This window comes from Lissotriton vulgaris, chromosome 4_1 (genome assembly GCF_964263255.1).
Source record: "Lissotriton vulgaris chromosome 4_1, aLisVul1.2, whole genome shotgun sequence".
NCBI lineage: Eukaryota > Metazoa > Chordata > Amphibia > Caudata > Salamandridae > Lissotriton > Lissotriton vulgaris.
In genome coordinates, this window is record NC_141691.1 from 575,289,204 (window position 1) to 575,302,905 (window position 13,702).

Sequence of the window (13,702 nt, forward strand, 5' to 3'; positions counted from 1 at the left end):
TGTGCTAGTGTAGATGACGCTTGCTTCTGGTTGGTGGTGGTATACAGGTAATTGCCATTTGAGTCTGAGTAATCTGTGATCTTATCTTACCACATTTGAAATGAATATAACATTAGAGAAACGCTCAGTAGCCTGGTGCTGACCAAGCCCTTGTCACCATTTGTCTGCAATTTCAGAATGTCGCCCCATTGTTAAAAAGATTGTGGCCTACAAGCCCCAGCATGCAAATGTGTTGGCTAAAAACTAAAAGCCACACTGGTAGGCACCCACAGCAGGATGCCAAACAATTGGAGGAGTGAGTGGGCGCATAATCAGAAAAACATTATGTTTCAAAATTAGTGACGCCACGGCTGCCCTCAGAAATTCGGTCGGACTCAGTTTATTTATTTACAAGACCCCGACCCGTCCAGCATCAGTGTACAATTTTCTGGGAAAGAGTAACTCGCAATCTCGCCTCGCATACATATCATAAAGTGAACCAACTGAACTGACCCTGATGAACTCTTGGAAGGAAGAGAGGCCAGAGCCAGTAGGAGATGTTTAGGCAAGTCAGCCAGGGTTATTACGTGATGTCAGACTCAGAGCATGCCCGTTGCCGGCCCAGTACTCAGCCATTTGTTGAGTGACTGAGACCAGACCACCACGCAGAAACTAAACCAAAAGCAACCCACACTAGACTGCAGCACTCTCCACACACCACAGTGCAGCCCAGTACCCACACTTGACTGCAAAACCTGTCATGCAGCACCGGCTAGAACACCCTCCACAGACCAGGCTGCAGCACCCACCACAGACCAGGCTGCACCATCCTCCACACACCAGTCAATAACAAAAGAAACACACAGGGAGCTGCACTGCAGCATCTGGCCTCTACACACCATGATGAAGCAAAATCCACACACATGGGGCTGTAGTCCAAACTGCGTTTCGTTGTGGGGAACTTCTCAAGAAGTGAAGAGTAAAGTCAAGTGAAAGTGGACTAGACTATTACAAGTACAACACTGGCTGCTGGGCGGACACGATCTAATTGGTTAGGACTAGGAGGCCGGTTAAACAAAAGTGTGTGTATAACTGTATGCCACCTACTACGGCCGGCGGGGGCGCCGCAGTGGCTACTAGACCAGGGCAGGCAGGCACAGGCACTGGCTGAGCAGGACTGGTTGTCACTCAGTTAATGTGGATCGCTTAGTAATCATATCCAGTTAATCAATCTTATGTGGGGCTAACGGAGGCTAGCTGCCAGTACCTGCCACGCCAACCCTACCACCACGGTGATCAGCAGGTGACCATTAGTCAGGTCAGATCATCACAGCCGTCATATCACCCTCATCACCACACTCCAAAATGAAAAGCAGAGTTGGTTTTTATGGCAACTAGGCCATGATGGCATATTGGCATCGCTGGTAGCAACTACTAGTACAGGACAGTACTACTACTAAAGTAAGCTAGTACTTAACTAAACTTACTGTTACCTGTGGTGGGCCGGCCGGCCGTCAGGGACTCACTCGGGACAGCGGGAGGGGAGGGACACACTCACACCGGCTTCATGTGCATGCACAGCCTTTTTCTTTACTGATTATGTTATGTTATGTTATGTTAAAGGAACTTGTTACCGCGCACGGACACCAATTGGTTTCATGGCGCTCAGAGACAGAGTGGAAAGACAGAGCAGTTGGGTGTAAATGAAGAGATTAATCATAAGCTAGCTGAAAGAGATAAGTTTTAAGAGATTTGCGGAAGATGGTGTAGTCAGAAGTAAGCCGGATTGAAAGAGGGAGAGAATTCCAGGTAGAAGGAGCAAGAAAAGAGAAACAAGACCCACCATGTTTTTTGCGTTTGAACCTGGGGGTGATTAAGAGGTTATTTGTAGAAGACCTAAGATGCCTTGAGGGGATGTGACGTTTGAGACTAAGAGAGGTAAAGGCAGGGGCAAGTGCAAAAAGAGATTTGAAAACATTAGGCCTGCCTGGTGCTGCTTAATAAATTATGTTACTACCAGTGAGTCACCAGTCAGACACAGAACTGTGACTGTTCGATGCTCGCCTCAATGCCACACTGGGTATTCGTTGAGCGCGCCAGGCCGACTTGATGCGATGATATACTCTTGTGGTGGTGAGCTGCCTGCTGCGTGCTGCAGTGGTTATGCTGGGCCGTGGCAGCAATGTGAAAAAAATCTGTGCATGTTGCCGCACAGCCCACCCCTACCCCATCAGAACCTACCAAATTCCATCCCAAACCAGTGTCCTCCGGCCCGCGGCCCACCACAGGCAAGTTGCTAAGGCTGCTGCTGCGGCAGGCAGTGCGTTATCGCCATTAACACTGTATAGTTATATTTATATGAATAATGAGGATCATGAATCTCTTCAATTGAGGGTCGGGGCTCAGGGCAGGTAAAGTGTCCCACACGGCAGCACTGTTAACCGCTGGCGCCGGCTGACTCACTCTGTGATGTGAAAAACACCATGCGATGCAGCTGCACAAGTTAAGTAGTAGTACTAGCAAGTGTACAGTGAGTTAAAATGAAAAATGTGACGTGCAGGATGCGTCTCGTGCGCACAACGCAGCAGATAAGATTCACGCAGTAGACCTGGCCCTGTCAAGTAAGTGCGGGTGCTAAGCACAGGAAAGCACCAGCACAAATTAAGCCGTGCCTGGTTCAATTCTGGACATCAGTTTAACATCAAGGGATTGTGGTGAGTAACTTAACATTCTTGTGACTAACAAAAGCAGTTTGCTTTTCAAGTTAGCGAAGTGGCATAACAAACTGAACTGTCGACTTCGGTCCTTGGGAACCGTTTTTCATTCTCAGCATTGGTTGTACAAAAAGATGCCGATGGTAACAAATACATTTAAACTCATGACAAATATAATTAAACAATGGTTGAACATGTACAGTTACAGGATCGGATGAACAAACAATGCAGGGGCAAAAGAAAACAAGCGGGAGGGGGAAGCAAACAGAACAGACGCCCTCTGAATGCATCGGATGAGCAGAGCAGAGCAGAGCACAAAGAAATGAAAATGCCATGTGTGTTTTAGTCAACACAAAAAAGAGTCCCCACAAGGTATCATAAATAAAATGAAAAGTAAGAGCACAGGTAACAGGGGGAGTCCTTGTGAGAGTTTACAAAAGTCTAAAATGAGAGACTACTAACGATATTCACCAATCAAAATCAGGTATTGACAAAGTTTGGAAGAGAAACAAATGAAAAAGATGGATGGTTCCTGCAGCCCATGTTCTATATACAGCATGTCTTGAAGGGACAGAGGATGCTCTGCCTAAGCGAGACCAAAAACATCACTGAACGTCCCCATTTCAGATGCTGGGCCCAATTCAAAAGGCATGTAAGAGTATGTAAAAGAGTGTCACTCTTATCTATACTCTTTGACATACTCCTACATGCCTTTGTAAATCAGTTCTGGTGTATCTGATCCAGAGAAGCATGGTAATAGAGGATCCTCACAAAAACATGGCTATTGGAATTTCCTCCTCCAGTTTATTTTGTCCAAAGGATTTACCCATGGAGAAATTATCATAGTGACACTACAGTATGGCAGTATTAAACCCGCTACCAGAGAAAGAGCTGAGTACATTACACATATGCAAGTAACTTTTATCTCAATTAGGCTTCTTCGGCTACATTGTTGTCAGGCCTTGCGGGGATACCTCCTCTGCCCCACTTAATAATTTTCCAGAAAATCCTAGAATCCTTACTACTAGAGGCCTCCTTTAACTCTGCCCAGTGGTCTTCATCCCATTTCCTCCTGGCCTGGGAGATGGCTATTTTATACAATTTCCTAGCCGCTCCACTTGCAGCACTGTCCCTATCTCTAATGGCTTGGCCCAATTTCAATCGGGCAGATCTGCACTGGCAATTAAACCACCTACCAACGTCCGGGTTTTTTTTCCCTTTGTTGATCTTCGGCTGTATAAAACATGGTTTAAGGAGGGAAAATAGCTTATCATGGATATCTGTAATATCCCTGGCCCCGGGGGTTATGGAATCTACCGCTTCCATAGTGGAAATTGCCTTATCCACCTCAAGGTTAATATAGGTCATTGCATCATCGTTTGCCAATACCCTTGGCCATTTTAGCCTACGTGCGTCATTGGCCATTACTGGGATCTGGTTGTTTCTTAGGTGCATATTTTGGGATCCAACATTCCACCACCTATGGATCACACAAAGGGGATTGTGGTCACTTTCTATTCTGGGCTTAATGACCATATCAGTAACTCCCTGCCACAGCTGGAGGCTACATATTACGTAATCTATTCTACTCCTGCAATGGCCATTAACAAAAGTGCAACTGCCCTCCGTGTCCCCTGGTGTTCTCCCATTCAGGGCTCTTAGACCGTGCTCCATACAGATAGCATTTAATAACAGAATGTCCTTTGTCCACCGCTTGACAGGATTTAAACATAAAGATGGTACTCCCCAAAGAGTGTCCTCCTCCTTCCCTAAGGGATCGTTTGTACTGTCAAGAGGTTCGAAGGTCCTGTTAAGATCCCCGGCTACTAATACCCTGCTATCTTGGGACTTAGTTTCTAGGGAGGCAGACAGCACCTCTAGGGTAGAAGAGTTAGCTGAATTACTGCCTCTTGCATAGACGTTATACAGATCGATTAAAACCCCCTTTTTTGATGAAATTCTTAGCAGTTGTAAGTCACTAGTACCCAAATCCAACACTTTGATAGAAATGTCCAGGTCCTGCTTTATCCATACAGTGAGTCCTCCCATTGGCCAACCCCTACCTCCTTTGAAGGCCGGTATAGAAAAGTTTAAGTAGCCACTGAGGAAAACGGGGTCACAAGCCCAAGTTTCTTGGAAGCAACACACATCAAACCCATTAATGAATTCTACCCACGTTTGAGAGTCTAGCTTACTTCCCTGCCCAGCAATATTCCAGGATAGAAACATACCAAGGCTAAGCTCGCCCCCACTAGGATTTTTATTATTGGAACATGGTTGAGAAGTCATTGGGTTTTCAATGTTGTTAGTGACCCTCACAAAACCACCATTGATGTCGTCATCCTCATTTACTGTAGGTGTGGATGGTTCCCCTACACCAGCGTTGATATTTGCTAGCCCGTCTCCTTCCACCACAATCAAACTCCCATTTCCAGTGTTCCTAGCATTTGGAATTGTACCAGCATTGACATCAAGTTCTTCACAGCTCCCTTGTACGTCACTATTACTTCCTCCACCACTACTGCGCAAATGTTGAGGGGTTTGTCAACATCCCCACCCTTGATCTTGCCATCCAACCACAGGGTTATAATTCGTACAGGTGGTGTAATTTTGGCACAGTGGAGGTGGAGCTGGTGTGGGAATCATTGGCCATGGTAGGGTGGGGGGATTTGTGTGTTCATTGAGCAGGCTAGTCGATACACTGGTTGGACGGGGATAAAAAAAGGTGAGGTCGACAATTCCAATTCCTCCCTTGTTTATACCCCATCCCTGTCTAGTTATCCATCCTGCCACCCTTGGATCTTGGAAGTTGACCACAATGCAATCCCCTCCCAGGCTTTTGGTTGTATAGCCTATCCAGTCTATTCTCCTTACCTCCAGGATTAACCCATCGACGTCTCCAGGTAGAGGCCGATTTACCCTTAACCAGTGCATGATCTTGTTTTTAAGCATCTGGAAGGTTTCTCTCTGTCCTACAGGTAATGGTGGAACAGTAATGAGAACTGCTACGTAGGGGAAAGAATCTGGGGTAAGGTTCACGGGGGGTTTCCTATGTGGTGGCTTTATCAAGGGTGTTGGGATTGATTTGGTAACTGTAGGAACAGGGCGGAGTACAGGTTTGTTTGGTGCTAGCTGAGTATTAGTTGGTTGGGTAGGTACTGTAGCATTACCGACTGAAGGACACATGTTACCCCCTGGCCCAGCAGTAGAGGGAGGATTTGGTATTGTAGTCATTTGCTGCGCCTCAGTCTGGGCTGGATTTACAGTATTAGTGGGATTTGCAGCAGGGCCTGGATGAACTAAATCAACAGGCTTGGGAGGTCTTTTTGCAATCACACTACCTGGTTTGGGCGGCAGTCGAGGGTTGGTTTGCGGCCTTCTTCCCTTATCCTGAGTAGCACAGTGGGTATTGCTCTGGGGCTTGCTACTTACATCTGCCCTTGCGTGAGTTTTAATCAACGTTTTTGTGGAATAAAAGTTGTCTAGCGTTACCTGCTCAAAATGGTCTAATCAATCAGAGAGCTTACCAATTTGGTCCTCAATTGGGGAAAGGAGTAATCTAAGCAGCTTTTCTAGCTCAGGAATCAAGTTTACAAGTGGTGATAGCTTGTCATCAATTGAGGGACCTATCTCTGGAGAAATATTCCTTCCAGGGACTGGGCTGTTTAATAAAACAACATCCCCCTCCTGAACGCTTCCTATGCTACAACTTGATTCAGTGGCAACCTCACTAGTACACATACTTTTATGTAACTTTCTATGCTTTTGTGGGGGTTTGACAAATTTACATTTTCTTGGTATGATAGTCCTTTTCCTTTTAGATCCATGCTTGGGTTGGGCCAAGATAGCCTGGGCACCTGAATCAGGAAGCATCATAGGATCAATATGACTCGCACAAGATGAAATCAGATCAGTAACTTTGTCCTTGTTTGTTACATTTGAAGGTACATCATATCGCTCATTTACAACTGGGAGATTTACTGAGGATAACGGTGTTACCAAAGCAGGATATATTTGGGCAGGGTGCTTGTGCGTAGAGTTTTTAAGTAGTTCAATAGACAATCTGCGCTCAGCGCGCCTCTCTGCAAGTGTTATCTCTTTGTCAATGGATAGGGGTGGGCAGCTAAAAAAGAATTTGTCCAGCGGACCAATTGCCGGTGGTCCAGGCTCGACAGAAGGTGTTGTCGGAATAGCACTACATGTGGAGGTAGACATTGATCTAGTGAACGGCAACAAGGTGAGACACTTAGATATCACTTACTGCAATGCGATCCGTTAAGGGAAATATCAGGGGACTGGCCCAGCCCGGCCTCCTTCGGCCCCTGACGGCCACAGACTGTCCCGCCCATATCCCGGGCTTCTCCCGGCGCCCTCCTGCGCGCTCCCGCGCAGCGGGACATTCAAGTTGAAGATGTACTGGCTGGAGAGGAAGGGGAGGAGCCTGCAGGGAGAGCGTCCCAGCTGTTGGCAATTGGGAGTTGTGGGCGCTCCTGGGACTTGGAGTCCTGCGCCCACAACACGCTCGCAGCCCTGCCGGTCCCAGCACCCAGAGAATGATTTTTGGCAGTGGCGGTGTGCAAGGGTGACCTCCGGCGAAGCGGGACCCGCGCAGCGTGTACCGCGAGCAGTTGACGAAGGGAGGCAAGGAAAGTTCAACAATTACGGCAACACAGCAAGCCCAGCGTCTGGTCAGCAGCAGAAAGACAGTGGAATCCGCCGATGCAGGTGAGGAGGCAGGTTTTCACCGCGTTGACAAGCCAGGGGAGGAGCCTGCAGGGAGAGCGTCCCAGCTGTTGGCAATTGGGAGTTGTGGGCGCTCCTGGGACTTGGAGTCCTGCGCCCACAACACGCTCGCAGCCCTGCAGGTCCCAGCACACAGAGAATGATTTTTGGCAGTGGCGGTGTGCAAGGGTGACCTCCGGCGAAGCGGGACCCGCGCAGCGGGTACCGCGAGCAGTTGACGAAGGGAGGCAAGGAAAGTTCAACAATTACGGCAACACAGCGAGCCCAGCGTCTGGTCAGCAGCAGAAAGACAGTGGAATTGATCATATATAGAGTTGTGTGGCAGATTGAGGCATCTGCCATAAAACTGAAACCTTTTCTTTTCACATAAAACAGTGTATTTACATGCAGCTCTACTATGGAGCCTATGTGCTGCATGTAAGTCTCCATGTGGATCTCCACACATATCCAGTGACACCAAGGAACCCATACCATCATGCATTGGTAGAAGTCACCTTTTCAAGCAGGTTCCTGAGTCTAAATCACAATACAGGGCAGTTCTCATATAACATCTGCAATGTGCTGAACACGCATTGGGTGACAATAGTTGAGTATTGCTCTGACACAGAAGGTTCAGACAACAATACTACTTCTCTGCGCCTGCAAGATAACAAATGTGCTTTTGGGCTACCACTGACAACCCTTAGATGCAGTATCTTCTTTTAAGAAATTGGGTTACCGGTTGAGGCAGGGTGAAACCCTACTCCAGTAGTAACCACAATTCTTGTCAGGGTGGAGTCACAAGCAAAGCAATACATTATTCTGTGCTCAACCCTCAGGTAGCGTGGCACAGAGCAGGCCACAAGTTCAGGCTGACCACAATGGAGTACAGGCCAGCTGTAGGGACACAGTTAGGCATGCTGAACAAGAGTACCTCAAATGCTGATTGCAGAGTGTTGAGAGGTCACACGTTGAGGATTCATCGTGCAGTCATGGGGATGCATCGGGTCTGGAGAGCTATGTGGCTGTGATGTGAGGTTTGGGGCTCTTGTTGAGAAGGCCATTGATGAGGGAAAGCTTGCGATGCGAAGTCCTGCATCAAAGATGCATCACAAAATGGCTGTTCCAAAGAGACTGCAAGGCTTGCAATGCAAATTCCTGCATCATCATCATCAAGGCTGCCATTGATGACACATTTGAGATGCGAGGGTGTGCATCTGGGAGGCCTCCTACAGCAGCAGCTCCAATATGGGCTGTGGGGTTGATGTGAAGTCCTTGCATTGGAATAATCCTCGCAGCAGAGGTGATTCATCTGTTTTGCTCCAGGTTGAGCCGCACAGCAGGGTTGATGCGTTGTTTTTGCTGGATCCACAGAAGGCTGGCAGGGAACCTTCAAGATTGCTTCCAAGGGTCCAGGATTGGGGTGGCACAGTCCAAGTGTTGGTTAAAAGAGGCTAACCCTTGGAGTCATTCCAGTGATCCTGGATTCAGGTTATAGGGCCAGTCCTTCTCACCCAGGCGAGAGGGCCGCAGGTCAGCACGGCGGTCAGCAGTCGAGCAGAGTGACAGTCTTTTCAGCAGCACAGCAGTTCTTCTTACTAGCATAGTCTTCTACAGACCCAGAAGTGTACTGAAAGGTTGGATCTATAGGTCCAATATGTATACCTGGTACTCACTTTGAAGTGGAGAAAGTTTCTAGATGTTTTTACCCCCTAAAGTGTCAGGCATCGTCTCACTCCCTGGCCCCAGCTTACCTGGACTCGTGTCAAACCATTTGTGAGAGTGCTCAGGCAGAGCCCTTGGTATGTGCAAGTGTGGTAGGTGACATCTCCTACCCTCGTTAACTCAGAGTGCCCAGCCGGCCAACACCTAGCTTCTCTTTCATCTCATTGTCTGCGAGCAATCGCAATTACCAACTCCCAACAACACCTAGTAATGTGACTCAGGATCACACTGTAGACCCAGGATCACACTGTAGACAGTAAATGGTTAGGATAAGAAAATGCAAAATTTTGAAAAGTGCCATTTTCAGAATTGTGGGTTAAAACCAACTTTGCCATTAAAGAGGCTTTTTTATTGCAGTTCTGAAGACACCAAATGTGACCTGTCAACCTGCTCCCAATGTGGATGTTATACCTTATTAAATGCAATAAGCTAACTCCAATGTCATCCTATGAGAGAGATAGGCCTTGTAGTTGAAGAGATTTTCATTAATAGGACATGTAAAACTTAGACGTACATACCCAACATTTTAAATACACTACACACTGTCCTCTGAGATGTTGGGCCTACCCTGGGGTAAATTATGTGCATTAAATACAAAGGTTTGGCTGTTTCTTTTGCCAGGTTGACATGACAGTTAAAAAACTACACACACAGGCTGAAATGGCATGCCTAAGGTGTGTTTAAAAAGCTACTCAAGTGGGTGGCAGTGTAGCATTTAATTTACAGGCCCTGGGTACATGCAGTTTCATTTTCCTATGATTAGTAAGTAAATTGACTATGCCAATTGGGTGTAGGTCAATTCCACCATGGTTAGAGGAGAGAGCACAAGCCCTTTAGCAGTGGTAAAGTATGCAGAATCCTGAAAAGCCAACAGAAATCGTTCAGAATACAGGAGGGTGGAGGCAAAACATTTGGGGATGAACCTGCAGGAAATGTCAAAGTCCAAGAATCCTCCTTGGATATGTTGCATGTCTTCATGGGCTTTCCATTTAGGGACAAATTGTAGTTTTCAAAGCATAGTGTGAGGTCAATAGTACCAGCTTTTACTCATTCAAGAAAATGCATGTACTGCCTCTGCAGCCACAGAGGAAGCTTGAGTGATGGGGTTTTGTAACCTACAGCAGGGATATGGAGTTAAGTGAATGTGCCACAGCAAGAGACAATGACACCATCAGCTGCATGATGTGAATAGCTGGCCTCCCTCTTTCAAAGTTACATTTACAATATTCAAGCAAGTCTTATCACTGGCTTGCTAGTAAACAGGGGTTTGGTGGGCATAGTTGACATGATGATGGTTACTAAAGTTGAGTCCTCACTATCAACTTTTGAACACATCACTTTGAAGGAGACACTGATGGCTATTCATGGCCTCAAATCAGGAGCACTGCAGATCCTTTCCCTCCTAATCTGTTAGTATTGGGGCCTACTGGGTGCTTAATGATTTTTGTCAATGGCGATAATGCTGCTTGCCTGAAAACAGGAAAAACTTCTCCCCCTCTCCGGTACTTGGAGACCAACAAACTCAGACATCATTTTAGCACTGAGACCGCATTGATGGAGGTTACTAAGAACATCAGAGGAACCCCTAGATGCAGACCTGTCAGCAGCCTTTGACACAATCCTCCATTCCAGGCTTTTGGCGATCCTCCAGTCAATTGGAGTGAGAGGTCTGGCCTTAAACTGGCTTCCATCTTTTTTGAGTGGTATGGCTACCTGCATTTTTTTCAGGGTTCTTGAAATTAATAGTGGAGGTGCCTCAGGGCTTTGTTCTGAGCTGTTTAACATCCATCTCACGCCACTAGCACAGCTGGTAGAAGCCTTCGGGGCAATTATTATTTCCAATACCGATGACAAACAGCTGCTATTCTCCTGTATAAAGGGAGAAGAGATTGCAGGGGAGTCGATTTAAATCCTCCTTAGCACCTATATTTTACTGGATGACCCTCAATTAACTGCAATGTAATGTAGGAAAAACTGTACTTTTTAGTTTTTTGGTCAAAATTCTCCTTCACCTTGCAGACCTGGTGCCCCCACAACCGCCAGGCCCACAGGATAGAGTAGTTGAAAATCTGTGTCACATTAGATAACAGTCTATCCTTACAACCACAAATTAATTTTGTGGCAGGCTCTTGCTTTGACTTGCTGTGCAATTTGCTGTGCAATTTGAAAACATTTCAGCATTTTCTTTCAGTCTCAGTTAGGAAATCAGTTATTCAGACTTGACTATGTGAGTGCCTTGCATTTGGGCCTGCTGGACTACCTTGTCAATAAACTTCAGGTGGTCCAGAATGCCGCAGCTTGCATACTCCTCAGACTGCCATTGAGAACACGTGTCCCCCAGCTTCACTCCCTTCACTGGCTCCCAATAAGGAAGCAAATCTTGTTTAAAGCTCTGGTCCTGGTTCATAAAACACTTAATCACATGGGTCTGGGCTACTCCCCTCTAGGAACCTGTGTTCCACCAACAGGCATCTGGCACGGGAACCTAAAGTATGCTACGCAAGGGCAGGAGGGCGTGCTTTTTCCTACCTGAGGCCGTCAGCATGGAATAATCTCCCTCTTGAGATTCACTCAATAGAATCCATACATATTTTCTCAAAATGATTAAAGACATGGCTGTTTGTTCAAAATGGTTGGTCTTGCATATTAGCTGAGTGCCGGGATACTCTCAAGAGCAGCTGTGTGCTGAATAAATCCTGCTTCGTTTTATTTAAATGAGGTCCCCATTTTGAAATATTGATATTTTCAGTTTCAATCAATAAAGTGATTACTCTGCAAAGGAATTGAAGATTGCAGGTAAGGTTAACCCACATTTCTCTTCAGTATGATAAACACGGCGTAGCAAGTTTGAAGCATTCCTTGTACAGTGCCCAGGAGGCGACTGGTAGGCAGGGACCGCCATGGGGCAAGAGGACTTTATGGAATACAGGTAACTGAGTGAATGGCAAATAGAATATATGCAATGGGTAAAGTATGGAGCACTATGTGCAAAACTAAAAGGAACAGACGTAAGTGGTAAGGGACATAATACACAGCAATGTCAAACCCCATCCATCCTTTTTCATGCTGGCGATTCATACTTGATGCCTTGTAGAGCATCACATATATCCAAAGTACTGCTGGATAGCTGGTTTGAGCTGATGGATCAAATGTTGTTCCAGAATGGCAAAGAATAAAAGTATAAATCAATTGACGTTCGCTGCACTGCACTGACTGGAGGAGTGACCATCCATTCATTGATTTGGAAGCAAAAGCTCCTCTAGGGAAAACTATTAATGTGTCTTTCGAAATATGGAGTGCTTGCTAGAAAGTATTTTGTGAATACTTCACATACCTGCACCCATTGGCAAGCAAACAATTTTATTAGAATACATAGACACGGAAGATAAAGCATCATACATATGAATGGAACAACTTCTAACAAGCAAACAAATCTGGGGATAGGATGTTGCCTTGGTGCTAGAGCAGTCTACCTCGAAGCTGGGGAACCATGTTCGAGTCTCGGCAGGAACGCTCTACATCCTGTTATTCTGGGCAAATCACTTAATCTCCCTGTGCCTAATAAAAATGTATGTGTCCATCTGTAACGAAACTGGTGCTCATGTAAAACTCTCTGATACCTGATATTTTCGGGTCGAGTTCACGCTATATAAAACTCAACAAAAGAAACATTACACTTCAGCCATTTTACTTCACCATCAAAATTTACCAGCGAGCATAGTCCCTCAGAAAAGAGAAGTGCTGCTCTCTGTGGAACTGCTGGCAGAGCTTTGAGAATGTGTCAGTATTTTCACTACCTGCTCTTGCTCGCACTACATTCCAGAGCCATTTGTTTTTTTTAAACTTGGATCACTACTGGCAATCTGCAGTCTTTTAAGTCACACTGTGAATGTACACCTATGCTTCACCCATCTATATTATTTAACGGTCACTAATTCCCAGACAATTTTCCAAGATTACTTGGGGTATTTAAAGACTGCCAAGTGAACCTCACTGACTTGGTAACTCTCTTTTAAAATGTCACGAACTTCAGGAAATTGGCAATGTTAAAAAAAGGACTGTTAAATTCAAGTTTACATGCTGTGAGAGAAAGAGTTGGCAAAGTCTACGTTTTGTGTAAATAGAAAAATATTCAGTACATTTTTCAGGGGATTGTTTTCCCGCAAGCAAAGTTTTATGTGACAGTAACTGTTATAGATGGGGGTCTCTAGTTGACAGAGGGAGGTACCTTTGTACAAGTAGGGACCCTTATTCCTAGTCAGAGTAAGGCGGATACCCTCCTAAAATAACCCCTGCTCACCTCCTTGGTAGCTTGGCACGATCAGACAGGCTTATCTCAGAGGCATTGTGTAAGCATTTGTGCATGCATACAGTAACACAGTGAACACACTATAAAATGGACACCACACCAGTTTAGGAAAATAAGCAAAACTTTATCTAAACCAACAAGACCAAAAATGACAACAAATCCACTATACAATACTGTAAAAATAGTTACATTGCAAGATAACCTTTACATTGCAGAAATAGCTGAAAAACACAGTTCCCCTGAGTCGGTAGCT